The following is a 27,333-nucleotide window of genomic DNA, read 5'->3' as shown; positions in this document are numbered from 1 at the left end:
TTGTCTCAAATTAAGAAGATAATAAAGCCAGTTGTTTTATTGATAGCATCTGTTTATTTATCAGATTAGAAAACAAACAAACTAACAAACAAAACAGATCTGTTTTCCTGAAGACAGGAAGACAGGAATGATCAACATCAGCCTTTCTGGATGGCAGCTGGTCCCAAAGCACCTGGTCAGAGCTGCTCTACCTATTCATCCTCATCACCTCCTTTCATGGTGGTCTCATGGTGGGCTCTCTCATAAACCTTAGTTCTGCCCCAAAAACCCATTTATCCATAAAGTACAAATTCTTGAGCTAGCTGTGGATTCACTGAGTGTTTTAATTGATGTAACTGTTGTCTCCTAAAATGATATCACCAAAACATGCTTTCTGTTCCACCAGAAAGTTGACAGAATTAGCTTTATGGAGATCTAGAGAGTTACATGTTTAAGATACCAACAAAGGCAGTGGTATATTTAGGTGTCAGCTCAGTCAAATTCAATTTGCTCAGATTTGTTTTAGCCATATAAATATGCACCAAATTATGCATGCATGTGTGCACACAAGCACACCCCCACACACACAAATGCACTGAACCAATATATGTACATAATTATATGAACACACAGAAAATATTTTCCTACAGTTATACCCGTATACACCAAACAGTTGAGTTCATAATTTTTTTATTTATTTTTCTACCATGAAACAGAAAATCTGCTGAATCCAGAAGAGAAGAAACTGATGAATGGTGGACAGATTAAGATGCCTACAGCTGGTGAGGAAGCTCAAAGTTTGTGGGGCTGCTGCTGCCAACTCAGTGTGTGTGGCAGGACAGAAAGGAGAGGAGAACATACACTGATGTGCCCCATCACAGGAACATTAACAAAAAATGAAAGAGAATATTATCTTTCCAACAGGACAAGACCACCTCTTATCAATATGGTCTTAACCGAAACTGTCCTCTGGGGAAGGTCCTCCTGCTGTTTCCCAGTCTGTTTCCCTCCTTCTATGAGATAGCTATAAGATTTTATGACCAGCTAATGTAGTCCAGGATGGCAAATGCCCATATTCCCCACTTTCCCACCATTTCTTTTCTCTGTCCTAAGGAGTCAAGGCATGGACAAATCCCATTGACGTAAATGCTGTGGTGTAGCAAGAATGTTTGCCACCAGGCCATGCTCTGGAATGACAAATATGCAAGAATTAGCATCTATAACTCTCCATAAACATTGAGGTTAATCTCCAGGGTTTACAAGACTCTTTAAATGTGTTTTAATAGGACAATATGCTTTACACAGGACCCATCCAACACTTCACATTTCAGCGAAGTTTACAAGAAGGTAAAATGAGCTAGGGTAATAGTTCAGATGTACAGCCAAGGCTCTACTGAGAATGCCAAAGTCAAAGTAATAAATGGATTTGCAAGTATAATACCTTCCCAAATGGCTGAAGAGCATTCCAAGGCTGGCAGGACAGTCAGAAAGGAAGAGCTGTGAAAATTGCATTGTTCCTTTTCAAACTCTGAAATCTAAAGAAATTGATGAAATCACCACACATTGAATGCAAAATGATGGTCTGGCTTCAACCTGCACTCTGCAAGACTCACCCAGCACAGGACTCCGCTCCTTGGGCGGTCCTGCTGAGGAGACCAGTGCTGCTCACAGTTTGGGGTTGCTGAGGATGAGTAATGGTGGTTCATTAAAACTGAAGCCTATGTGGACATCTGTGTGGTCACCTACCATAGGAAAGGAAAGTTGAAGCCCTGGCAAAACCTGTTCTTCTCCACTGAAGACAAAATCTTCCTTCTAGCCTCCTAAAGCCATGTGAGATTAATCCTGCCCTGAGTTTATCTGAGCCTTGGTTGTCTACTTGCATCAATAACCTCCACCTCTGTGGTCACAGCAAGCCATCAGCCCCAAGTACAACTTGGTTTCATTTTGGAGAATGATTTTTAAGATGACTGGTCTCAGTCTCACCATTAGCATCCAACAAAGACATACAAAAGGTGGAATAAGCCTTTGCTAATAGATGACAAGTTTGTTTTGGGTTAACTTAGTATTTCCATGTTTTTCATCCAAAAATGAATATCAACAAGAAAATAAAGGTGGGAATTTCAATAAATGACACATTTCTGTTAAATCAGTATAAAAACCAGCCAGAGTATCTTAATAAACATAACGAATGAATTAGGCATTTAAATAACAATGACTTCATGTTTCACTTCTTTATGCTCACCCTAATTATGACAGAAAAATTCCCCAACCTAGACTCTCTTTCCATGTCTCTGTAAAGACCTGAGGGGACTTTTTGAAGGAAGCCAGCCAATATTGTAGCTGCATTTGCTATTGTCTCTGTTTATCACTTGGCACAACCCCATCAGAGTATGGGTAGATTGGCAGTAACAGGATGATTGCCTCATTATAATAATTCAATCTGCACTGAGACAGGCTGTCTCCTGTGCTACGTGAGAAACAGCTAGAAACTTTACTTCATAAGTAAAATTACCACTGGCCATTTTAAAATACCAAGAGCAGCTGTCATTCGATTGTGGTTCGGCTGGTTCTATTCTCTGGTGCAGGGGCTGCAGTGGGCTGAGAAGCCTCCATCGCAGGAAGGAACTGACCTTCCTGCCATACTGGAGCGAAGAGGTGACAAGCAAGAGAACACTTGACCATTCTTCCAGCACAAAATCAGAAAGTTCAGGAGAAACATCCTTATAGACCAAGAGAAAACATTCTGTAATTGCTTGTATAGCAAATTGGGAACAATTTTTGCTCCTTTAGAAACATAAGCTTGACCTGGTTGCTACAGCTGAAATCTGGAAGGCAGATTCCCATGGCTGGAATGTTTAAATCAATCTTTATTATGTATTTCAGGAGGATCAGCTGTGCAAAAGCCAAGGAGGACTTGCACTGTTTGTGAAAAGTGTTCTGATCTGCTTTCAAGTTTTTAGCAACTCTGGAACAAATTTTCTTATATTGTTATGGATTAGTGTCCTCAGAAATGGTGTTTGAGATGGGTACCACCAGTATTAACTTCAATGCCAACAGGAAAGAATGAGTTCAGCTCCCTGGATTATGATGCATAGGGACAAAAAACTGCATTGGCATGGGCGCTACAGCCCGTGTAGTACAAGATACCTCCCATTGCATCTATCAACACATTTATGGCATGTCCAGACATACAGAAGACATAGCATGACTTTAATACATGCAGTGTATTATATGTATTGTGTAAAATCTGGTGTGTAACATACCATCTGAACATTTTTTTCTTTACAGCTTACTAGCAGATCAGAGAGTGCAAAGTAGTAGCTGCACAGATACAAGCCATCATGGTTGGATCATGTTTATTGGGATCATCATCATATGGCCTCTGCCAGGATTAGGTATTTTGAAAAGCCTGGCTTCAGAAAACTGAAAATATTACGAGGAAGAATTTAAGGACAGAAACGCAGATGACTGACAACTGCTGAATGATAGCAGATAAGTGATGGCTGATGTATCCTGGTTGGTAAAGAACTTCTTTCACCACTAAGTAGCTATTGGTGTCTGATAGGGCTTGAGCTTGGTCAAAGCTTTTTTTATTGATGGCTATTCATATGAGGTCTCTCTGAGGTGGGTCTTTTGGTGTCTAGGAAGTTGAGAACCCATAATAAAGATTTTCGTCCAGAGAAGTCACTAATTAAAAAAAAGAGTACGAGTGTTAATGAATGTGAATTACAGGCTGTAAATTATAGCAGTATGGTAAGAAAAGGACACAAGCAAACATCTATGGTCAGCAGGAGTTTTAAAAGTATGTTAGCTACAAATAGGGTCATCACAAAGGTAACACATTGCTTCTAAACGGACATGCTAAGACTGCCAACAATAGACCCAAAGAGGTAAAAATGTTGAGTAAATATTTCCCACTTGTATTTTGGGAAAAGTCAGATAATGTATTGCATCTTATGTAAGAAAAACAACCCTTTCTTTTATAGCAATAATTTCTGAATGTAGAAATGCTTAATTGGCAGTTCTTGAATAATTTTAATCCAAGAGGCAAAGATGTTCACTGAACCCCTGCTGCTGATTTTGAATAAGTCTTGGAACACTAGAGAAGTTAGAGATGTGAAGGAAAGATAATGTTGTGCCAGCACTTAAAGAGAGTAACTAAGATGACATGAATAAATATAGGCCTATGAGCCTGACGTCAATCTGAACAAAATAACAGAATGGTTATTTGGGGACTCTACTAAGAATTAAAGGGGAAAAAATAGAATTATATTGAAATTATCATGAACTTATTAAAACCAGACCTTATCCAAATAATTATATAATATTGGAGCATGTACAAGTTTCATTAGTAAAGGTAACGGTGCGCATGTAAATTGTACTGTTGGACTATTTTACCAACTGATAGGACCTAAAATCAAACTGTCTTTGGGGCATCAACCAGTCTCATGAGCTAGGTTCTTGGCCCTTCACTCTTTAACAACCGTTACCTGCTGATGGAGCTGGCAAATAAGACAAAGACCGGGAGGGACTGGTGAATGGAGAAGATGCAACAGCTAATCTGGGAGATGGATCCAGTTTGCTCTGTAACTGTGACACAGCAAAGGAGGCCAGACTTACCAGTGAGGAGCCTGGTGGTTCTGAAAAGATTTCCAGATCCTGATAGAAAGTCAAATGAACATGAGCGAGTTCCATGTCTGAAGGGGCCAAGACAGCTTGTGGCTTTGCAAAGCAGGGTCTGTTAAGGCAAAGACATTCCCTGTGCTTCACAATGGTGTGATGGCTCCTACAAGTGTTGAAGTGTTCAGAAGAAGGGTCCTGAAAAATAATGCAGAGGATTCAGAAAAAAACATACTAACTTAATTAAAGGGTGAGAAAGCATGCCTTATTCTGAGAGACTCAAGAGCTCAGTTTATGTGACATGTCCAAAGGAAGGCTCAAGGATGACTTGATACTAACAAGTTATGCCTGCGTAGACAGCAGAGCTTTCACAAAGATGGACTCCTTCACTTGTTGGACAAACATTTAACAAATCTCATGGTCTGATGCTGAGTTTAGATTTATTCTGACAGAAATAAGACACTGGTTTTCAGAGGGGAGAATAAATAACTTCCAAAATTACTCACCAATAGGCTCCTTGTTATTGATCAGTTTCTAAGAAAGCTTGGAGGATTCCCTAGCAAGGAAAAAAAAAAGTACTGTAAAACATTGAAATCAAGAAACTTCAAGCAGGAAGAAAGCCAGATAGGTCACATGGGTTGTGTTAAAATTAAGATCTGTCTGGAGGACCCTCAAGTCCATTCTGACCTTAAAAAAATCTGAGAGAACAGTTAGTGATGATACACTCTTTCAGTGAGTCTTTCATCCAGCATACTGTCTCATCACTGGGACAACTAGGAAGACCTTTCTTTACACAATAGAGTGCTCAAACTTTCCCAAACTTACTCTTTGCTTTTAACAGCTAGATGCTCTTACAGACAGACAAAAAAAAAGACCTCTTGGCTAGTGCAGCCACCATGTTTCTCACTGTAAAGCTTTTCAACAGTTGTTCTTTTAACCCTATCTTGAGAGTGTGGCAATTTTCCCATGCTAATAGGACTTATTGATCTTGCAAATTAGTGAACATTTAGTAGCAAGGACGTTAGAAGTTCAAAACCATTTATCCCTTTTCTTCAGACTCCTCAGCTCCTTTTGTGGCATTGTAGAACTTTGTGCTGACCAATTTTATGAGGAAGCTAGATGTATCTCTTGTGACTTATTAAGAGCTGATCCGAGGGGAAGCACCTCTGCAAGCTGCTCTGCTGTAGTTCGCATGGCCTTGAAGCCCATCAGTTTGACCACGTCTAAACTCTTAAATCACAACTCAAGCAAAATCATTGTGGTTTCCCCCCTTTTCCCATTAAAATTTTTTGAAACTACCAAGTTTTCCATGGCCTTTTCCCAAAACCACAACCTGCTGCAAATTCAGTGAAAAGCAATTCCAAACTTAACCCAGATTAATAATGCTTTCAATTAGAATGGCCAAGTTTTGCAGTTTAACAGATTAAACGCTGTCATGTTTAACGTCTCTTTGTGAACATTTTGTTCCACTCAAACCACAATCCCACAACAAATTATTACCGCCAAACTAAAGCTATAAAAAAGTCCACCTTTGCATTTTGAAAACTCCACACTTTAGTGGAGTTCAGAACCACAGTTTAATTTTGTCCTGTTGCATAAAGATGGGAGGAACCTGCTTCTAGATCCAGAAGGGTTTCCAAGTCATAGCCCTACCCAGAGCAGGATATTTGGACCCATATGCTTTTGTTTGTATTCTTCACTTTTTTTTCCTTAAAATGGAGGGCGTGCTCAGATCATCTGTAAGTGCTTCAAGCTAACATGTTTTCAGCCCTTAACCTCCCTTTAGCTGAAAATCATTGCCCCTTGACTGAAGTGTAATATCCAGCCACAGTTCCTCACCAGTGCAATGTGAAACAGGTTTTCTGGCTCACCCTCATGGAGAGGTAAGAGATGAGAAGGGTGAACACCTACAAAGATGCTAATTCAGTTGTTTGTGATCACGCTCGCTACCCCCTACATTTTTCCAAGGTTGGTTTCTTCCCCCAGCTTCTGCATTCTTTTCCCTAGGTATGATATCTGGAGACAGAAACATGGGCTGATGATGACTGAAACCACATTCCCCTGAAAAGGATGGCCCTTGCACTTTCTAGGCCAAAGTACTCTCTGGGACTGTGCTAAAAAAAGATTTATAGATTTTAATCTCCTCATAAGGTATGACTGTTAAGTAGTCTATAATATATAGGATATAATACATAGGAATTTATTTAGCACTTTTTTCTTATTTCATCTGTCAGTAGATTGCCATTTCAATTATTTATTAAGAAAATTATGTTTTTCAACGTAAATGCATTACTTTTGCTATCTGCTTTCAATTAGCTGGGAATTCACTGTGTTCAGCCAAATGTCCATTCATCAACAAATTCCAGATTCCTGGCAGTCTGAACAAATTCCCAATTTTCTTCTTTTATGGGTAAAATAAGTGAAGATATTCATGCCTCATACTAAATTATGGCTGGGGTTAGAGTAGCCTGGAGGGAGGAGAAAACAACTATGGAAGGTCGTGAAATATATTAGTAGAAGTTTTGATAGAAGTAGAGCTAAAATATTTCACAGCCTTTTTTTCTTCAGGTGTTTTTTCATGTTCACTAGATGCCCTCCTGCCCTCCTTCATGAGTAACTCAATGAACTGAGCTGGTCACTCTCCAAAATGCATGCAACAGGTTGATGAGACCATCTATAGCTGCAGGGCTTTGCCTTGCACAGGGACCTGCAAAGTAAAATACATCCCGCACCACTGCAACTCTTCACATGATGTCCAACCCTTCCAATTAGTGAATTCACATTTTCAGTGCAAGGCTGTGCTGCAAAGTGGCTTCACCAGCGTCACAGGCTGCCCCAGGGCCACCTGTACACCCTGGAACATCAAGTGAGTAGTGAGCAGGGAGAAGCACAGTGGCCATCCGTGTGCCTGGGCAGGACAGGGTCCAGGCTTCTGCCTCAGAAGTATTCCTGTGCTGGTCCTCCTTTCTCCTCCTCCAAAACACAGCTACCTAGCTGTGGGCTAGATAATTGCTGCCACAGCTATGTGGCTTGTGAGACCCCAGACGGTTTCTCAGCCCAGCACCACGTCACACCCTGTAACTGTGTACATCACAGCCAGTTCCCTCCACAGCCAGCTGCTCGCTGGGAGGACAAAGCCCCAGGCTGCAGCCTGAGAGGTGGGCTTCTTACAGAGGAGTTATCCTGAAAAGGAAGCAGAAGTGCTTTTTAAAATGCAAATATATTTTTATAAATGCCTCATGTCCAAAGGCACTTTTGCTACCTGCTTGCTATTGACACCTCACTCGGTGCTGGGCCAAAGCCCTTTACAAGGAATCTTCTAGGTAAAGCCAGGAGAAAGGCTCTGCCCCTGCCACCTTGCGCATGGAGGGCAACCAGAGATGCTGCACCAGCCTCTGTGAGTGCTCACCGCAGCTCTGAGCTCAGCTACTCTCCAGGCACTGCTTGGAGTGGTACTTCTGTGTGTGGTGTGATTGGCCCCAAGCCATGGGGAGAACAGATGAGATGGCTGGAGTGATCCCACTGGCCTGAATGTATCAGCCTCCTTCATCTCTGCAGGGCACCAGGTCACATGCCCGAGGAGGTCCTGGGCACACCACAGCTCCCTGCTGAGCCACGTTTCCTTCCCAGAGGGCATGGAGATGGGGAGGAGGGTAACTTCCCAACAGGGAGTCAGGACCCAGCCAGGATGCTTGCTTGGATGAAGGAGCTTTGGTGTGAGACAGACTTAAAGTATAAGTAGTATTTAAAACTCAACTTTTCCCTTCCAAACTAGGAAGATTTTGAGTCATTTTAGTAATTCATTTTATTTCTTCCTTTTTTTTTTTAGCAAAACTGCTGTCTCCCCTGGCTTCCTCAGCTGTTGTTGCCAAAAATCCTCTGTCCTGGTCATCACCTATCAGTCATACAAAGCCATCTTGGTTTTGTGCTGCACTTTTGTTTCCCAGCTCAGCCAACACTGACTGTCTGATTATGTTTGTTTGGTAACCTACTCTTTCCTCATTTCCACTCACAGTGGATACTTTCTGCTCCTTTTGTTTTCTCTTTCCAATGATCCAGTAAGGCTTTTCTGTGGAGCAGAACTCTTTGGCCTTTCTCATCATATTCAGGTGTTCATAGGTCTCTCCCTCTCCTTGCACACTCTGAGATTGTGCTCTCCTGTGCACCGTATTTTTCACCATGTGAGTGAAGAAACAGAGTCACCAATCTGCTTTTCATTCCCCAGGCTCTGCAGAAAGCTGACTGTCCTTACGTGGGCTGACGCCTTTTCCACCAGGCGTAGGAGAGGCAGGAAGATGAGATCTTTTTTCCTTACGTGATTTGTGTGCATCTTAGCCAGATATTTCCACATGGCAAGAGGACTAGGCTGATGTTTTGGAATAAAATCTGTGCCACCTTCACTTCTTGGTGGCACAAAGCCCTGAGAGCCACCTTGCCATGCAGCAGCTCTGCCAACGGTGAGTGTTCCAGATGAGGGCTCTCTCAACAGGCAAAACCATCATCACCTCTTCAACATCTGTCTAATGTCCTACAGCCCAGGCAATCATGAATTCATGTGTTTATTTTACTGGTAGAATGCACCTGCAACTTAAATATTGTATGATAAGCAGATGTTCACTTCTATAAATTGAACAGTGCACAAAGATTTATAGACCCCAGAGGTTCAGATCTAGCAAGTGAGAGCCAAGGTCACAACTGGACCTTCAGATTCAATAAATCTTGACATTACTGGAGGGTTGGGGGAGGGGAGGAAGGCGTCGTTATAGACATATAACAATTTTTAAACTATGCCAGTGATGATCTGCAAAGCAGATGTAAGGCTGATTTTGATATGTTAAACTGACCCTCCGAGGCAAAAAATGAAATAACTCAGGATTTGATTTGAAGTCACATATGGAATATAGGAGTGGAAATGGTGATAAGCCCCTGTTCATATGAGAAGCAGAGGGAAAAAAACCTCCATTAAAAAGAATAAAGTTCTGTTTTCATGCTGTGAGAAGGACAATGTTGATATAATAATCCGTGAATTTATTTGAATTATAGTACTTTAAATGACATATCTGTGCTGTATTTTTCTTTCATGCAGTGCACTAATGAAAACTACTGGTTTAGCTACAGAAAGACCAAATTGCTGCTTGAGCAGAGTAGGTACTCACTGCAACCCAATTGTGTCTCTTGGCTGCAATGGCAGACCTGGTGCTGCAGGGTGCATTTGGAGGCCTGGCAAAGAAAACAGGTTGTTGGAAGTAATTCAGACTCTAATATCTCTTCAGGCCTTGGTGTCTTTGCTGGAGCTTTAACCACAGGTTGGTGGCAAGGACAGATGAGAAGGGAAGAGAGGCAGTATGGACACCCTGCACCAGTGTTACCGGAGAAGAAAGAGAGGTTGGAAATTGAGAGAAGGAGTGTAAGAGGCAAGGAGGGAATTTTTAAATGGGCACCAAAATATTCTGACATGGCTGCATTTAAGCACTTTCATATGGGCAACTCAGTACCGTTGCCTTGTGACAGCTGCAATAAGACAGCACAAAGTCTGTAAATAGAAGTGGCTAAAACACCAGAGGCAGCCTGGACCAAGTCCTGCCAGCCCAGAGCCCAGCCTGGGCCATGAAGCCCTCCAGAGAAGTAGTACAAATCTGTCTACTGCAGACTCCACGCCATCCCTGGTGGCTCTCAGGTTAGTGCAGTTAAAGTTACCTTTCATCAGGCAACCTGACCTCGCAGGACGGGCTGGGAAAGCCGGAGCGGCCGCTGATGTACACGGGGTGTACGTGACCGGCTCCTCCCGCACCCCCTCCGCCCTCTGGGCACCGGTCCCGCTCCACACCTGCAGCTTTGCGGCTGCCCACGATGTTTTAAAACAAACAGTTCAACTGGCCCATTGAGCAATTTGCAGTTACAACAAAAACCCACATGGAGGTTTCCAACGGGCAATTATAAATTACAGTGGTGTTTTGGTGTTTCTGCCTTTCTGTTTAGAGTAACTCATAGCAGCTTGTGAGAATCATCTAACTAGCAATTTTTAGGGACTTCCAAAACATGTAGTTCAGCCAAAAGCAAAGCAGAAAAAACACTACCAGCGAGAATTTCCCCAGATACTGAATAATAACTAATAAATACAATTACCCATTACTGTAGAGGACAGAGTCAAAGAAGAGAACACAAGAGGCAGACAAAAGAAAACAAACATGATAACGTTGTACTGGCTTTTTTTTCTTATTGAAGTAGATATACATGTGAACATGTCCCCCAAATTCATACACCTGAAAGCAGACCTGTCTGAAGCAGAATCAGACAGGAAGATGTAGCATTTGATGGCTTCTGTGGCAATGGAAATGAACATTTTGGAGCCAAAGTTATCACTAGCTGCCAGATACAATATTTGCAAATTAGAGTGCTCCCAAATAAGACTGTGGGATATACCCTGGCTGCCAGCTGTAATACTGATGAATAGTTGTGTCATCTGGAATGTATGACAGTCTGAAGCACCATCTCAGGATTTTCAAAGTGCTTGCACAAGCATGTTCTAGATGTCCATGGGCAGATATCTGCATGACCCCCTGAAAGGAAATCCAGTGGGAAAAGCTGGAGCAAGGCCAGGGTGGCTGTGGCCCAGAGCATTACCCTGTCTTGCTCTCATCCTTGCTCCAGTTTTTCACCTCTGGGCACAGGGCTCATTTTAACTCTCACACCCATGTGTGCAAGACATGGGCATATTTTGCTTCAGAGGATGTAATGAAGCTTATGATATGTACAGGCTTGGAAAAGGCTGCTGTAACAATCTGATGTGCAACAAACCTTCTGTTAACTGGTCTTTGATAACCAACAGTGTGTTTTCTGCACACAGATCCCAAGTTACAGGATGGAGGCAGAGGGAGTGATTACCTGCCCCTGTGCCACCCAGCAGCCCCAGCCAGCAGCCCACTGCAGTCATCCCAGTCATCACATCCCCTCGCCTGGAGATTTTTCCCCATGACCACAAGCTCCAGGATCATTAAGGAAAGGTATTTCTCAATGGTTTCTCCACCGCTTCTTGTGAAAGTCCTACACAACCAGGGCAAGTGGGAAGTATTTACACTGTCTGGCCTTTGTTACAGTATCTTTAAACACTGACTCCAAAATAATTCTGATATACATACTAAATAAACACATTGTGGCTTCTTTACTGGTGAGGCAAAGACTGTGAATTTCCCTGTCTTGGAAGTTGCAAAAGACAGCTTTGGTATGTACAACATTTTTTAAGGGAGTCCCTGGCGTCCTTAATGAAACATTAATTTAGGTAAATCAATATTTGGCTGCATTGTCATCCTATATCAGACCAGACTGCAGGTGAAAGTGAGTTTAGCAGTTACTATTTATTCCTATCTGACTATCAATCCCATTTCCCATTGCTGAAATAAGGCATTAAAAATCAAAGTAATCTCTCACTGAAAAGAAGACATTCCTAACAGCTGTATCCTTCAAAGGCTTTGGCCTTTTCTTTCCCCTTACCATCTCTCTAGGTAGCCCTCTGGGACACACGGTTATGTGGGATGCCAACTGCTCACTATTCATCATGGCCCTGTTCTCCAAGGGCCCATTGACTTTCAATAATTTATCACTCGTTGTTTTGTGTGTTGCTGCAGAAATAAATCAGAACTGAGAGCGCCAGATGCTCCCGCATCCCATTGTACTGTGTTAATTTATTAAAAAGGGGTTTTCTCAGCCCAGCCGTGGGGTGCAGGAATCTCCTCCACAAGCAGCAGTGAGGACAAGGGTTAAGGTCCACTGAGCCAAGGGCAAAGAGTGTTGAGAGAGAGACTTCAACGTGGAAGCACATGAGCTTGGAAACCCTTGCAGGGTGAACAGGCGGTCGGCTTTCCAAGTAGAGTTAGTGGTGATAGTGCTCCAAGAAAAATACATTTAGTCCTTCAGCATGTAGCTGTTCTTCTGGGCTCACAGTCTCTTTTTGTTTCTTGGACTAGGTCTCACACTCGGATACGGCAAGTAAATATCAAGCCATAAATCACAAGTTGATGCTTGCTTATCTTTCCTCAAGGTTGTATAATATGATGGAAAAGATCAAGCATATGCAAAGCTATTTTACGCTGCACATGCAGAGTGCAAAGGGCCCTGAGTCTCTTCCAATTACCCCACAAGAATGATAGGCCTCCTGCTAATGAGCAGATCTATTTTTCTGAGGCATCACACAAATCCTCTCATGGATGGAAGAGTTTCTGCTGCTCTTGTTTTCTTTAATGTTCTTGCAATACAGCTAATTAAGCATGTAATGACCCTTCATTCAAACTTTCTGCACTTATATATTATTGTAGTTTCATCAAATGTGCCTCTGGCAGAACAGGAAATGCAAATTTCCTATGTTCCTTCCCAGAGTCCTGAAAGCACATCAGCAGCTTTTTGGTACTTACCACCCTTGGTCATTTCTCATCTCCCCTTCAGAAGGGGAAAGCCGTGACTGCTAATACATAATCTTGCCTCTGACATTACTGCTGGAGCACCAGCCTGACTCCATCTGGAAGACAGGAGGGTGCTGGAACCTCTTGAAGTTCTGGGACCTTGTTCTTGAAGTCCAGCAGCACCCAGGATTCACACTCGGTTGCAGCACTCTCTAAGGCATCAGGGTCTGAACTCACACCACTGGTGCTCTTATGAAATCAGTTTCTAGTTAACTGCAAGGGGAAGAGTCAAACTGAGAATGTATGATTCTTCCAACCTCTCAAAACACTGTTCAGGGTCATTTGTCTGGGACGATGCCTGCTCAACAGGAGTTGTATAGCAGGATAGGAGCACACCTAGCACTGCAGATGCATTAGCAGCCTCTCTGCTCATCTCTGAGCATGTAAAAATGGGACTTTGGAGCATTACATAACTAACTGACAGCTAGTTTTTGTGGTGGCAGCAAGAAAACACACTTTTTTGACACCAGCTCCTTTGCCAGGTTTCAAGTCTTCCCTGCACCTCCAGAGGGACTTTGCAACCTTTACGGGAAAGAGCTGGCAGGTGGGTTGGAAGCCCCCACTTCTGTCTCCATCCTCTCCTCCACCTTCTCAGCTTCCATTTGCATCGACATTTTCCCTAACTTGTAAGCTAGGGAAAGATATCCAGTGTGCATAATGCTAGAGCTGAAGTTTGCCAATATTATGAGAAAGCATAAGCAAGAGCTTATAATGGGAAGTGTTATGCAATCCTGTTTTTACTGATGGCAAAATCCCCCACTGTGCCTGCCACCAAGATTAATTCCAGATTTCCTTAGGTTCTGTGACATGTACAGGGCCTGTCCCAGCAGCTGCTAAGCACTATGGGGTCTAATGCTCCTTCAAATCTCTCAGCCCTAGTATCAAGAGCATTATTCTGAGGAGATTTTTCCTGAAATCTTCGTGAGACAAAATTGGGAAATCCTGATTAGTCAGTAAGACCACTGTTTATCCTCCTGGTAAAACACAGCTTCCACTAAACCAGACCCTTTCGCTCCATGAAGATAAGCAAATGATAGCAAAATTACTGTAAATTGTAAGATTACTGGTTAAGGTTGCAGCAAAACGCAATTTGCAACTTAACTCTGTTTTCTCTCATTTACAGCCTTCTTCAAATGTCTTCTTTGGCAATGAAAGCATTTGTCTCAACCTAAAAGTGAACTTTGGATGAGGGGGAGTCTGAACAAAACCCCTGCAGCTGCTTTTGAATCATCCAGGAAGAAAAAAATGCGTATTTCCCGGTATAAATATTATCTTGTTTTTATTTTGGTTTTTGTTGTTGTTTTGTTTTGTGGGTTTGTTTTATTTTTGTTTTGTTTTGGTTTTTTAGTTCAAGGAGAACATTCAGTTTACTTGGATTATTTTATTTTATCTAGATGTCAGCACGACACATCTGTATTTCTTGGTGAGACAGAGGAACATAAGAACCGCTCTGTGAGGTCAGACCATAGGTCGGTCCAAGCCCGTATCCTGCCTCCGATGGTGGCCGGTAGCAGATGCTCAGAGCAAAGCACAGAGGAAGCAGGACCGGAGCCCAGAGGCCTCCCCTGGTGTCCCTGCTGAGCTCCCAGCGCTCAGTGGTCACAGGCCTTCCTGAGCCGCAGCTGCAGCTGGGCCCCTGCGTTTGACAGTGACCTGCTTCTCTCCGAATTTGTCTAATCCCCTTTCCAGCCCCTCTACCCTCTTGGCCTTTGCAGCTTCCTGTGATAGACACAGGCACGAGGTGCTACGCTGCCTGTGAAATTAATACTTCCTTGCCCTCTTTTTAAACCCAATCATGTCCTTGGAAGACTCTTAGTTCTTACATTACGAGAAGCACTGAATAGGCTCTTTCCCTGAATAGGCCTTTTTTCATAAGCTGTTTCATTACGCCACCCGTGCAAGATTGGTCATGGCCCTCCGCATTCTTGTTTTCCTTCTCTCTGTACCTCTGGCTCTCCTGCATCGATTGTAGGGTTGCTGAAGCACAGCATGACTTGGACTTACAATTCAAACATCAACGTCCTTTCCTGGTAGTATCTAGTACTTAATTTGCCTATTTTTTACATCCATCGCTGAGTAGCAGACAACGCTGTCGCAAAATTTTCCATCATCATTCCAAACTTCTTTCTGAATGGCAGCAGCTAGTTGCTGGATAAGCAGTAGTCACTTTGTTGCTTTCCCTCTGTTTCATTACTTTACAGTTTCTCCTGCCATTTTTCTCCCAGTCACTCAGCAGTGTGAAATCCTCCTGCAACTGTTTGCTGTTGGCTCTTCTGAAGGGTTCTGCATCATCTGTGAGTGGAGTTCACTCACTATACATCCCCTCTTCCAGATCTTTGGTTGACACATCAGAGTATACCACATACATCTACTACATTTTCTAGACAAGAGCAGGTCTGCAAAAAGAATCACATCTTTTTCCCTTCGCAGCTTCATTTTCCAGTATTCCTGGGGCAAAATATCATTTTTGGAAAGCTGGACATGCTTCATCGGTGATGTCTTGCTTAGTCACATACTTACTGACCTTTGCAAGGACTGCCAACAGAGTTGCAAAGCCTGACTTTCCCCCACAGAAGCAACATTTCTCTCCTTCCACCATCTATCTCACACACAGGATCCATCCATTTCTTTCAGTTCAAATTTGTGATATAATTTTCAGCACCTTGCCCAGTATAGCAGGCCAGCACATTCTGAGGTTCATTCTTGGATTATTCTAGCTATAGTTAATATATTTGGAATAAAAGGTTCAAATTTGGGGTTTTATCAATAATTAGAAGGACAACAAATATTCTGTGTAGATGAGTTCAGTTATGTTTGCTAGTTTCCCTGTTTAAAGTGTAACTTCTTCTACAAACTGGCCCAGAGTATACCCACAACTACTTGGAAAGTTGCCCGCATAAATAAATTGTTATTTAGTTTTTGCACAGCAAAATGCAATGGCAGTTTCTTCCTCCATAAACTCCATTTTTACATTCACAATTTTGCTCCTAAAGTCCCTGGTGGGTCAAACATACTACAAGGCATCAAATGAACATTCAGAAGTTGTCACATAGTTTGGCATCTGCAATTAATGCTGTGATCTGAGTTCACAACTAATTAGAATCCTCTTACACTGGGAAATGCACTAGTATTATTTTGCCTCCATAATTTCAGTTATATTGGTACAGCTTTCTCTGTGCACACTCCTTTCCTGGTATAATTGTGCATATTTGTTGAAGTTTTAGCATATTTTCCTTTCAGCATTATTACCTCCAGCTTTACAGAGCAGAGATTTACATACCAAACCCTTTTAAAATGTAGTCAAAGTATAACACAGGGTAAAACTATGCAAGTTTATATTTGACTTATCTGTCTGTCTTACACACCTGAGTGCCATGTGTGTGCATAACACTGCATGAGCATTCATGCAGACATTGGAGAAGGTAAATCCATGAACAAAGGTATATGTATAAGAATTGTGTTTTATTTCCAAAACTGCTATGTAAGAACAAAGACGCAGAAGTTACCTATAGCAGTGAAGGCATCAAGTATTTAATCATGAACAAAATTATAAATTACAAAGCACTGTCTGCAAAATTAATGCAACCTATGAGATGCTTTAAAAATAAGCTCATGCCTAAATATTTCACGTATCCAAGGCTTCTGTGGGTATCATCACAGTACCACCTAGGTAAACAAATGTAGATTAATGGAGGGAGTGTGAGTGCTTTCACCTCTCTCCCTCAAAATTAGCAGCACCACCACACTGTGCATTCCCACATGATAATACATCAGGGCTGTGCAGCTTTGCCTCCACCCCTGAGTCAGTTCAGGGCTGTGTTTGCCTCTGGGTAATGTTAAATTTAGGGCTTACATTTCAGGACTACTCATCTTCACTTCGCAGCTCTCTCAGCTGCAGTATATCACTCACAGGCCAATACCCTGAACCCACAGCGGGGATATCCCATGTGGCATACACTAATTTATAAATGAGAATGATATCTGAATGCATCACATTTCAGTGAAGAAAAACAAACCTTATGGACTCTTTTAAGGCTGTGATAAATTAGAATGTACACGCTACAAATATTTGTCTTGCGCCCTTATTACAAGTATTTCCTTTTCAATGGTTAATTTGATTAAGAGGTGTCCCTTCGGATTAAAACTTTGTAAGATGGATATAGTTTTCTCCAAAGCATAATTCATTTTGAATGAAGAGAGGAAAACTCATAGCTCCTGAACTTATTAATAATGATCTTAATTTAAATACATTCCTGTTTTCCTTGAACACTTAGGTATGTTACAGGATAGCTGGGAGGGGAGGAAAGAGAGATTATTTTTGTTTTCCTGAAAAGGACCTGATCCCAGAAACACTGTGGAGCACATACGATGAGAAGTTAGTCACAGTGATTTCTTTGGCAAGGAGAAAGGCAGAAACAAAACCAACATTGACCCAACTTTCTGTCAAAGGCGGGGACAGGGATGAGGGAACCAGTGAGGATCATTCTTCCCTCCTGACACCCGGGAATGCATCTTACTCCAAAAAAGCCTCACTGTGCTTGCCGGCCTGTGGCTGTGAAGGAGACTGAGAACAGAAGCAGTGGTGGTCAAGGCTGCCAGGAGCAGCTCAAGGCCCAGAGAGGGTCACTCTACTGCATGGCCCTGGAGGCTGTGGGGACCTCCCTTGCGTTGCCCTCTCTGTGTGCTGCAAATTGTCACCCAGCACAGGACACTGAGACCCCAGAAAGGCAAAACCCGCAGAAGACCCCATCCCAGTTCAGCTGGCAAGTTCTGTGTGAGAGTAGCTGTCCTCTGAAGACATTACTTGGGCTGTAAACCCAAAAAGAGGGGAAGACAAAGCCCATAGGAGAAGGTGCAATTTAGGGGTTCAGAGGGTCAGGATTTTGCCTGGGGTCTGCCGTGCTAATCTTGAATGTGCCATTTTGACCCACTTCTCAGGAGCCCTTCCTGACTTTTGTCTGACCTACTTCAAGGGCAGTATCTCTGGATCACAAGTTGACTCCTGCTGTGTCTGTGCAACAAAACAACAAGGCTCCACACACAAGTTTGCTGACATACAGGCATTACAGAGAGATGATGACAAAACTGCATCTGTTTTTGCAAAATATCCGCTTTGCCTCTGCTCACAGAGCAATTCCTACAATTGTCCATTAGAAAATTAGTTCCCAGCTCAGTGCCTACATAGGGGTGAGTGATTTTGTGCCTGATTCTCTCTTCAAGGGAGAGTTTAGACATACATATATTTGGGAAACGCACCTATTTTGAGAGGCCTCTTCTTCCACAAAGATTAGTGTTTACGACTTCCATCACTGCCTCTGAGGGATGATTTTAATGATATTCAAAGTTGAATAATAGAAAAAGGCTTGTCATTTCACTTCCTCCTTAGAGGAGTATTTTCTGATAGCTTTTGAGCATTGTGTCAATAACTCCTGTCATATTTTCTCTCATTACAGAGCCTACAATACACTGCTAACAAACTTATTAACAAAACAAGGGGCATCACTGGCAGAAGAAAAAAAGGCTACTCAGACATAAATACAAAGTCTAGTAAAAAATCTCAAGCATATAAGCTCAAACTTGAATCATTGCTCCAGTTATAATTGAAGGAGTTTCTCAACACATTATTCAAATCCATGTTGATGCTGTTTTGCTTCCCACCCCCTTTCAGCACCCACAGAAACCTCTCTGCTGACCCTAAGACCCTTGGTGAGATTCAAGACAGAGTGTTTGGTCAGTGCCAGGTCTTACATCAGTGACTGGCACCTCTTCATGGCTCACATGTCCCACTTTTAAAAGAACAATTACAGCCATGCTGTGAGTTGAATGACAAAACTCAAAGGAAAATAAACTCGAAGATGTTTCCGTAGCAACTGTGTGCAGCAGTGCTGCCATCGGTTCAACGTTATAGCATCACACTCTGAACTGAGAAAAATACAGATCAAAATTTTTACCACTTCAATGTCAAGTGCAGCCTGGCAGAGACACAGCTTTACTTGGTCACACCTGCCCGTACCCAACTCATAACTCTGGCTTTTACCTTATCTGGAAGACCACTCCGGACAAGGAACAGCAACAGCCATAAACACAGGTTCAGGCATCATAGCAACCTCAGGAGCTGGCCCTGAAAAAAAATAATAATTTTGAAAAAATAAATAAGTAAAAATCAGTATTGTTAAAAGAAAATAAACATTGATAAATGTTGGTTGATTATCTCTTTCTCTTTCCCTTCCTGATCCTTCTCACTACAACAGTGGTGTAACTTTAGCATATGCTGTTTAACAAGTCGCCTTCAGCCATCTGACGTACATTGGCTTTCTTGAAACAAAAGCCATCAGTTCCCAGTGGACAAAGCCAGACTTACTCCCCTGATTGTAATCATCTTCATGCAGTGAGCCTTGCTCAGTGCTTCTTGCTCACCCTTCCTGACATGGCCTGACTCAGAAACAATGTGCCCTGGTGCCGTCCACCCTTTGTTTCCTGGCAGACTCAGAGGTCTGTATTTTCTCTCCACCACATTACCCAGGTGATGAAAATAGGGGGAGGGAAGAGGCAACAGTCCCATTACTATCCTAATAAACACATCTATCTTTTGCTTACATTACCACAACTGTTTTAACCGATGTGGTCCACTCTACTGCACAAGGCCAGCTTTTCATGCTGAATCCTGCATTATTATCTTCCAGATGGACAGTAACTATTTCCCTAACAATGCTATTCTGGTTTGAATATTTAGGTACACAGATGAAAGGCCTCTATGACATCATACTGTTAAATCTCTTTTGCACTGGTACAGTATCTATTAGTTGCACTTCTGAGACAAATGCAACATTATACCATATGACTCCAAAACCAATTTCCACTCACCTGTTCTGGAAACATCCTGTTCCATAAACTTGGGTTCCACCTTTTGAACCTGAAAACACTCTGAAAATGCTCCCCAGAGATGGTGAACCAATTACTTTCTTTAGCTGATGCATGCTTAGCATCAGTAACGTGGATTTAATTAGCAATATTAAATAAAAAGATTGTATCTCGCACTGTGATTTATGTCTTACTTCCTGCAATACAAGAGGCCTTTGGCACACTGAGGTAGAGATGCATCATATACCAGCAATAGGACATTTTTTATTAAAAAACTGTGAGGGGAGGGAAGCATTCATCAACATCCACACATTAGCTGTGCAGCTCTTCCTCCTGCTCGTCGGTTGTTAATACTCATGCCATTCATCCTTCCTATGGCTCTCCACACACCATCAGTAGGAAAAGCTTGGCCAGGGGCTTTGCAAGGTAAGGCTAAACAGCCTCAGAGTATCCAAAAGCTTCAGCTGATGAAGCAGGAGGAAGACTATGCAATCACTCTGACACACAAGAAAGAGAGCACTGCTTCTTATCCAGGTAAAGTGGTAGGTTTGTGCAACTGAGCAGGTCAATCCAGGAGGGAAAAGAACAATCAAAAAGCTGAAAGCCCTTATCAGTAGAGGAGGCAATCCTGCAATTTCTGGGCCTGCTTTGGGAAAATAGCCTCCCATTGCCTCCCAAGCAACATGCAGGGACTTGGGCAACCCACGAGACCCACAGTCACTCACAGACTTCAAATGATGAGTTTTTAACCTGAGAAAAGCACCTGATCCCACTCTTTCAAAATTATTGGAAACCTCTCAGGAGGCTTTGGAGTATTTCATAACTGCATACAATGGAGTTAAAACCTGAGAAGTCCAGTTTTCTTCTCTATAATTGAAGTAACAGCCCACCCCTATACTTAGATTAAGGTGTACTTTACAATAATGAGAAGTCATTAATTCTCTTCTTACAAGAGTTTCTTGTGAAATCCCCTCCGTTGACACAGGATGATGGAGATTAGTATGTCAGGCAGACAATATCACAGGCATTTTTCTGTGATGCAGAATTTCAGATCCTATCCTGCTCATCAACATACTTACATGGCATCAAGAACGTTCTCTCATACCTAGGAACTACGCCTTTTCCCATCCCTGTGCAGCGTTGCTAGCGTTACTTACAAAACCTCCCTACTCACAGGCTGGAGCTGGCATGGGAGTCACCATTTGTCTTTCCTGTCTGCACAAAGCTTTGATCCAGACTCTCATCTTCATAGGAGCCAGAGCACGGCTCCTTCTGGCTCTCCATCCCACCAGGTGCCATGAGCCAGAGCTGCTAATGCTGCAGCCACAGAGGAGGTGGTGTGACCCTGTTGTGAACGGGTGATGTAGATCACTTAAAAAGTCACTGTCAAAAGTATCAGCAAAAGGGGGTTTATTGAAATACGTTGTAGAAGTGCAACTTAAAGTTTGATGGCAAGGTTCATTCTTTTAATGTACTTCACAGTCATTTGAACAACGATTCAAAACTACTAAGGCAGATTCAAATTTACCAAGACAAAATCAAAGTTATCAAGACACAAATCAGAGTTACCATACTAAAAAGTCATATGCGCTGTCCGTCACTAACCAAAGATGGGCTGTTAGTGCAAGGTCTCTCTGCCTCGAGAAGCAGCCTTGAGAGGTGCCCCAGCTGAAGGGGAGATCATTGCTCTACAGCCACATTGCTTGTGAACTCAGTGAGAACTCAAAGAAAGCTCACCTGGGCTGTCATATTTACAGAATAAAGTGGTTGGCTTGTAGTCAAATCACATGCAATGGAAATGGTAGGCATGAGGCTCCTTGTACCCACAACTTTCTTTGTTCCTTGACAAATGAGTCTTGGAAAAGCGACTCACTATTCACGTGTTAATTGCATGACCAATGTTCCAAGCTCATAGGCACTGATGCTCACAGGGTCACTCTGCTCCTTCGTGGCTTTTCAGAGAACAGCCTGGAACTAGAGAAGTTCTTGCCCTGGTTATAATAGAATTACACAGAATCACAGAATGTTAGGGATTGGAAGGGACCTTGAAAGATCATCCAGTCCAATCCCCTCACCGGAGCAGGAAGACCTAGATGAGGTTACACAGGAACATGTCCAGGCAGGTGTTGAATGTCTCCAGAGAAGGAGACTCCACAACCACCCTGGGCAGCCTGTTCCAGTGTTCTGCCACCCTCACTGAGAAAAAGTTTCTTCTCAAACTTAAGTGGAATCTCCTGTGTTTCGGTTTGCACCCATTGCGCCTTGTCTTGTCATTGGTTGTCACTGAACCACCAATGGTTATGGCCTTTACCTCCTTTGGAGCCCGTAGCAAACTTCCACTAGTTTGGTTAAGGACTTGAACGCATCTGTCACAGACTCACATGGCTACCTACCTGCAACATTGCATTTTTAGCTAGGATCTGCCCCAGTCCTAGGATCCAGCTGTTGCAGCTGAAGCATGTTGACCACCCTGAGATGAGTTATGGATTTTGTGTGTAAGGGTAGGGAAGCAGCAAAGCAATTGCCCTTTCCCATAAAGTCAAGTCAAACCCTGTTCCCACAGAAATCAATGATTGAACTGCCAGGACCTCAGCAGGGATGATTCAGGTCCTTTGTGACTGTCTGCCTCTCAAAAGTAGTTTTGCTTCATTAAGATGCTGAATCTTTATCATTTGAATATTTGATTAGCTTCGGGTCTTGGGTTGTCTTCATGATGTGGTTGCCAATCGGGAATCAAAAGGGGCATCTCTGAACCTGCTGTGAGGCCATGAAACTTTACTGAGCAAACACGACATGGAAGGTGACAGGGAGTGGGCAGGCACATTTCTGGGGGAGTATCTGCCTGTTTGATACCATTGTTATGGAAACTTAAAACTTCAGGATAAACCGGGAAAGCCAGTGAAATGCAAATGGCACGAAGCCCAAGAGAGACCATATTTGCTCACTACTCACCATACTTCCACAAAACAAAATGTCTGAGTTGCTGCCTTTCATGAAAATGAGCTTTCCTGGGGTCCTAAAGGCCAAATTCCCTTGCAGGCATAAAGGTCAGGAATCCAGTTGCAGTGAGGTGATGGGCACTAATCCCAACAACCACTTGAGATGCTTACTCTGGAAACAAACTCTCACCAAAAAGTGGCAAACTAGAAGATGTGATGCAAGAGCAAAACAAACAAAAACCATGTGTTTTGTCCTAGGATGAGTTACCTACTGGGAGAGGGAGGGCAAAAGTAGCAGCTTTGTTGTATATCTCCAGCTTTTCACATCCATCTGAAACCAGCTGGCCAGTCGTGACAAAAACTTCACGCATTTTGATGAATTCAAACAGTATGGTTTTAACAACGCAGGAAGAAATGTCCTCCAGCAGCAAAGCAAGGGACCAGATAGAGGTGGGCCATCGTGCAACAATTTGCCAAGCAAAATGGCACACTACCGTAATCCAAAATAAAACTCTTTCAGACAAAGGAAAGGTTCATTTTTTCTTGCAAATGGCTTAATTAATCACTTCCCTCAGCTCCAAATGGAAATAGGTTTGAGATACAGAAGTTCAGCCTGTATTAACTTCTGGGCAAGCAGGCGCTCTTCCCTAAAATTCATTTAGCTGTCAAAACGGGGGAAAAATGCCAGCAGCAGCTATTCAAAAACTGTTAAGTCCAGGCACTTTGATGAAGCTTTTCCCTTTTTTATAAAAAGGAATAATCATAACAGAAAAGTACACTGAAACACTGAAACCCAACTCTAGCAAAGATTTTGTTCCCATTTCTCCAGAAGGGAGGGGCAGTGTGAGGACACCAACACGCAATCCTTTCATGTAAATTATTTCAAATCAAAGCTCTTGTTCTTGCCTGAAGAAAAATGTAGAATGCATCACTGTTGCCAGACCACCTGGGACATGGGGAGGAGAGGAAATTTCCACATGGGTTTGGAGACAATTCATTTATATTTATACAGCCAGATATTTTTTTCCTGAGCATTTCCCTTTGCTCTATCTAGACCACCAAGAATAGAGGGAGGCACAGAATTTCTATTGCATTAATAGACCTGGTGTTTATGGTTTTGGCTTTTATGAACTTGTGGGAACTCTTTATTGAGCCATAAACTCCACTAATGGGGATATTATCTCTAAATTATATAAGTACTACAGTATTTGGGTTAGTTAAAAGAAAGGTTCAAACCAGTTACACGCTTACAGTTTATCTCAGTTACCAACATAATCCCATAATGGGAATTTAATTGCTAATTGCTAGCTTATATTGCAGAAGAACTATAATGACAACACACAATATATAGCCTGTATAAACATGTCCAGACAATTCTATATTGCCTGCTTTCACTGCTACCTTCTCATATGGAGGGTTTTTTTATTACAATGATTAACTTCCTAAATGCCTCCAATTAGGAATTCCTCCTTGTCAGAAAAGCATTTCCACCAGTGCTTCATTTGATGTATTTTAGTAAGCCTTGTGCACACACTCCAGTGGCTTAGTGAAAAAGGGACAGCCTCATGTGTATGCTTAAATACTTTGCTAAATTAGCTTCTCAGAGAACTCTAACAAGAGAAGTCCTAGTTCCATTTAAATCAACCCAGGTTTTCCTGGAGTGAAATTTCACCAAGACCCACTGCCCAGAGCCTGAGTCAAGCTCAATGAGGACAGTCAGGTCCTCCTGCTAAGTATGGCTCTGAGCTCCAGAATGCCCCACGAGAGGGATGGCATGCACAGCCAGCACGTAGCGTGGACTCACAGCCTCCTCTACCCAGTCTGCCCAGCTGTCGAGGGTTAAGATTGCGGGGTGATAATAAAACCCTGGCAGATGTATTGTTAACCCCCCCTTCCCCCCACTTCCCCTTTTTGCCCCTCCCTCTCCCCCCTTTCCACTAAGGAGAGACGACTGGGAGGAAAGAAGGACAGAAAGAAGAGAGTTGGAAAAACGAACAATGTTTTACTAATGCTACTAATAAGAATAGAGAAAATAATACAAAATATACAAAACCAATCTTGAAAGTCTCAGCAACTGCAGAGCCGGCACCCGAAGTCCTGGATTAGACTCTGCAGCCAACCGGAGCTGGATTCAGTCTCTCACTAGGCCTCAGTTCGCAGGGACGACTAGCAAGGTCCTCTCCTAATGTCGGCCATAAGCAGAAGGGAAAAAAAGGCAAAAGGGAAAAGCGAACGAGATCCTCATGATCTCCCACTTTTATATGAAGTATTCACGTGAATGGAATGTTATACACAGTTGGTCAGTTTCTTGCTCACTTGCTTCTCGTCGCCCCTCTCGCGAGATGTCCATCCATGCTTATCAATAAGTTTGCATTCCATTGCTAGGTTTACCAAAACATGTGTCTGGTTCTCCAGGAAAATGCAGCTAATATGAAGGCTTTAGCTGACAGGCAAATTCACTGAGAGAAACAGTGAGAGAAACACTGAGAGAAACAAAACCAGGACACCAGCTCAACCTGGACTACCCACAGCTGCCCTTCCTACACCTACTGCACTCACTGTGGCGTAGCTTCAACCTGCAGCAAGGCTGGGGAGCAGCCAAGTGGTCACCATGCTTGACCTCCGTGCTCCTCTAGCAATGATGGTAGAGCTGAAGGGTGGGATTCATCTCAGTTGACAGCAATGCAAACATCGACATTTACATGGTTGTTTTAAATCCCTCCACAGGCAGCACAGAGAGAGGGGCAGTGTGTAGGCATCATGACTCCTGTAGATATTCCTGTAGGCTGGTCACTCCCTGGAGGTGCCCATTGCACTTCCATCCGCATGTAAGGAATCCACAGAGCCACTGCAGGTGCAGATATCTGCATTGTAGACATCTGCAGGTAAGGGACATAAGTCTCACCCTTAAACCTCATACTAATTTAGACTAGGCTGCATCCCACCTGTGCCACAGCAGCTCTGCAGAAGGTCTTCCTCTCGTCTTTCCAGACAATGTAATTTCTTCCAACAGATTTGCCTTTGGAAGGAAGAGTTCTCTCAAGTACCGTAAGGTGATACAGTGAATGTTTGCTGTTACAGATCACCCCACTGTGCCGCTTGCCAGGGATTTGCATGAGACCTTGGCAAAGTTTGTGAATCAGCTCCTTTACTGCTATTAATTCATAGTTTTTAATATGAAACTAGCCTGACCAAAGAGGAAAGCAAAGAAGACAGGCATCTACAGTGAAAGGCAGATGAGGATAGCTAGTTTATTTGTGTGTAGGATGTATCAGAGGAAACTTCCAGATGATTCAGAAATGCCTAGCTGTGCAGAGAAAGAGTTTATATAATCAATCCATAACCTTAATATATGATATCTTTATTAACTTCCTTCCTCTTCTTGGTTATGCTCCCTCACTGGTCTTGAACTTTACATGCGAAACTTGCAGGGACACGGACTTCCCCACACACTCTTAATCTGGCTTGCTTGACAGTTGCCTAAAACATGAGTGTTGCTTCCAACTGGGTCTCACTCACCACCCTAAACAAGCAGCAAGAAATTAGTTCATAGTAAAAAGTAACTTTAAAAAGTCTTCTTTCAAGATATTTTTCTCTCAAGTGTTATCCATACTGACCTCTAAAACAAACAAACAAAAACTTTAAAAATCTGACTGAGCTCAGATTGTGGCAATTTTCCTCCTGATATTGTAACTTCTTCACAAACACGCTGCCGTTTTGTTTTTCTCATTGTACTGTGGCTTGCTGGCTGAGCCACCTCAAAGAAGAAGAAATGCTGCAAGTAAACATCCAATGGAAAAGTTACTGAAGGTACAGGACATTATTTCTTACAGAACTAATGTTTCCCTCCATGTCACTGAATAACCTACATATGACTACAAGATGTTAAAAACTGGAAAATTCTTCTAACATTTAGTTCCATGTCTCAAACCATGGGAACACACAGAAGGGTCCAGCAACCAAGAGACTGGTGAATTACTATTAGTGATAAATGGACTGCTGTACCTGAATGCTGTCCAGTAACTGAAAACATCCAACATTTTGGTTATTGTGGAATTAAGATCCCTGCAGTTTTCCCACAGAAAGTTCACCTTTGGGAGGCAGAAATGTGTCCTGGGCTAAAAGAACAAGCCAGAGAGAAAAGATACAGGAGTCAACTGAGCACAAACTTTTGCTGTGAAGAGCTTTCCTGCCATGAAGTAGGATCAACTCACAACAGCAAAAGGGACAAATGCAGAAGGAGGACTTGGACATCTTTCAATTTGTGTAGATGAACATCCGTCTGACATTGGCACAAGTGTCTCTGTCTAGAAAAATACAGTAAATGCCTGTATGATGGGCAGGACACAGGAAAATATTGCCTGGTGAGGAACTTCATCTTTGTCCACAGATTGTCTATGGCTGCTTGTGGCTACCACATCTGAGGGGACACATCTGCTGGTGACCAGAGCAGGCACTCTGCATGGGACAGGAGCAGC

At 42.7% G+C, this 27,333-nt stretch overlaps 1 long non-coding RNA gene across 1 annotated transcript; it reads right to left on the bottom strand.

Annotated features, from left to right (window-relative positions):
* Window positions 1–664: 664 nt before the first annotated feature.
* Window positions 665–19,176, bottom strand: LOC135579913 (uncharacterized). Its single transcript, XR_010473855.1, has 3 exons — window positions 19,093–19,176; window positions 5,106–5,155; window positions 665–4,797 (listed from the first exon to the last, which is right to left on the bottom strand). It is a non-coding gene; the product is annotated as an uncharacterized LOC135579913 (long non-coding RNA).
* Window positions 19,177–27,333: the final 8,157 nt, after the last annotated feature.

Source organism: Columba livia, chromosome 1 (genome assembly GCF_036013475.1).
Source record: "Columba livia isolate bColLiv1 breed racing homer chromosome 1, bColLiv1.pat.W.v2, whole genome shotgun sequence".
Classification (NCBI taxonomy): domain Eukaryota; kingdom Metazoa; phylum Chordata; class Aves; order Columbiformes; family Columbidae; genus Columba; species Columba livia.
Note: the sequence above shows the minus strand (reverse complement) of the source record. Positions and strands in the feature narration are given on the sequence as shown.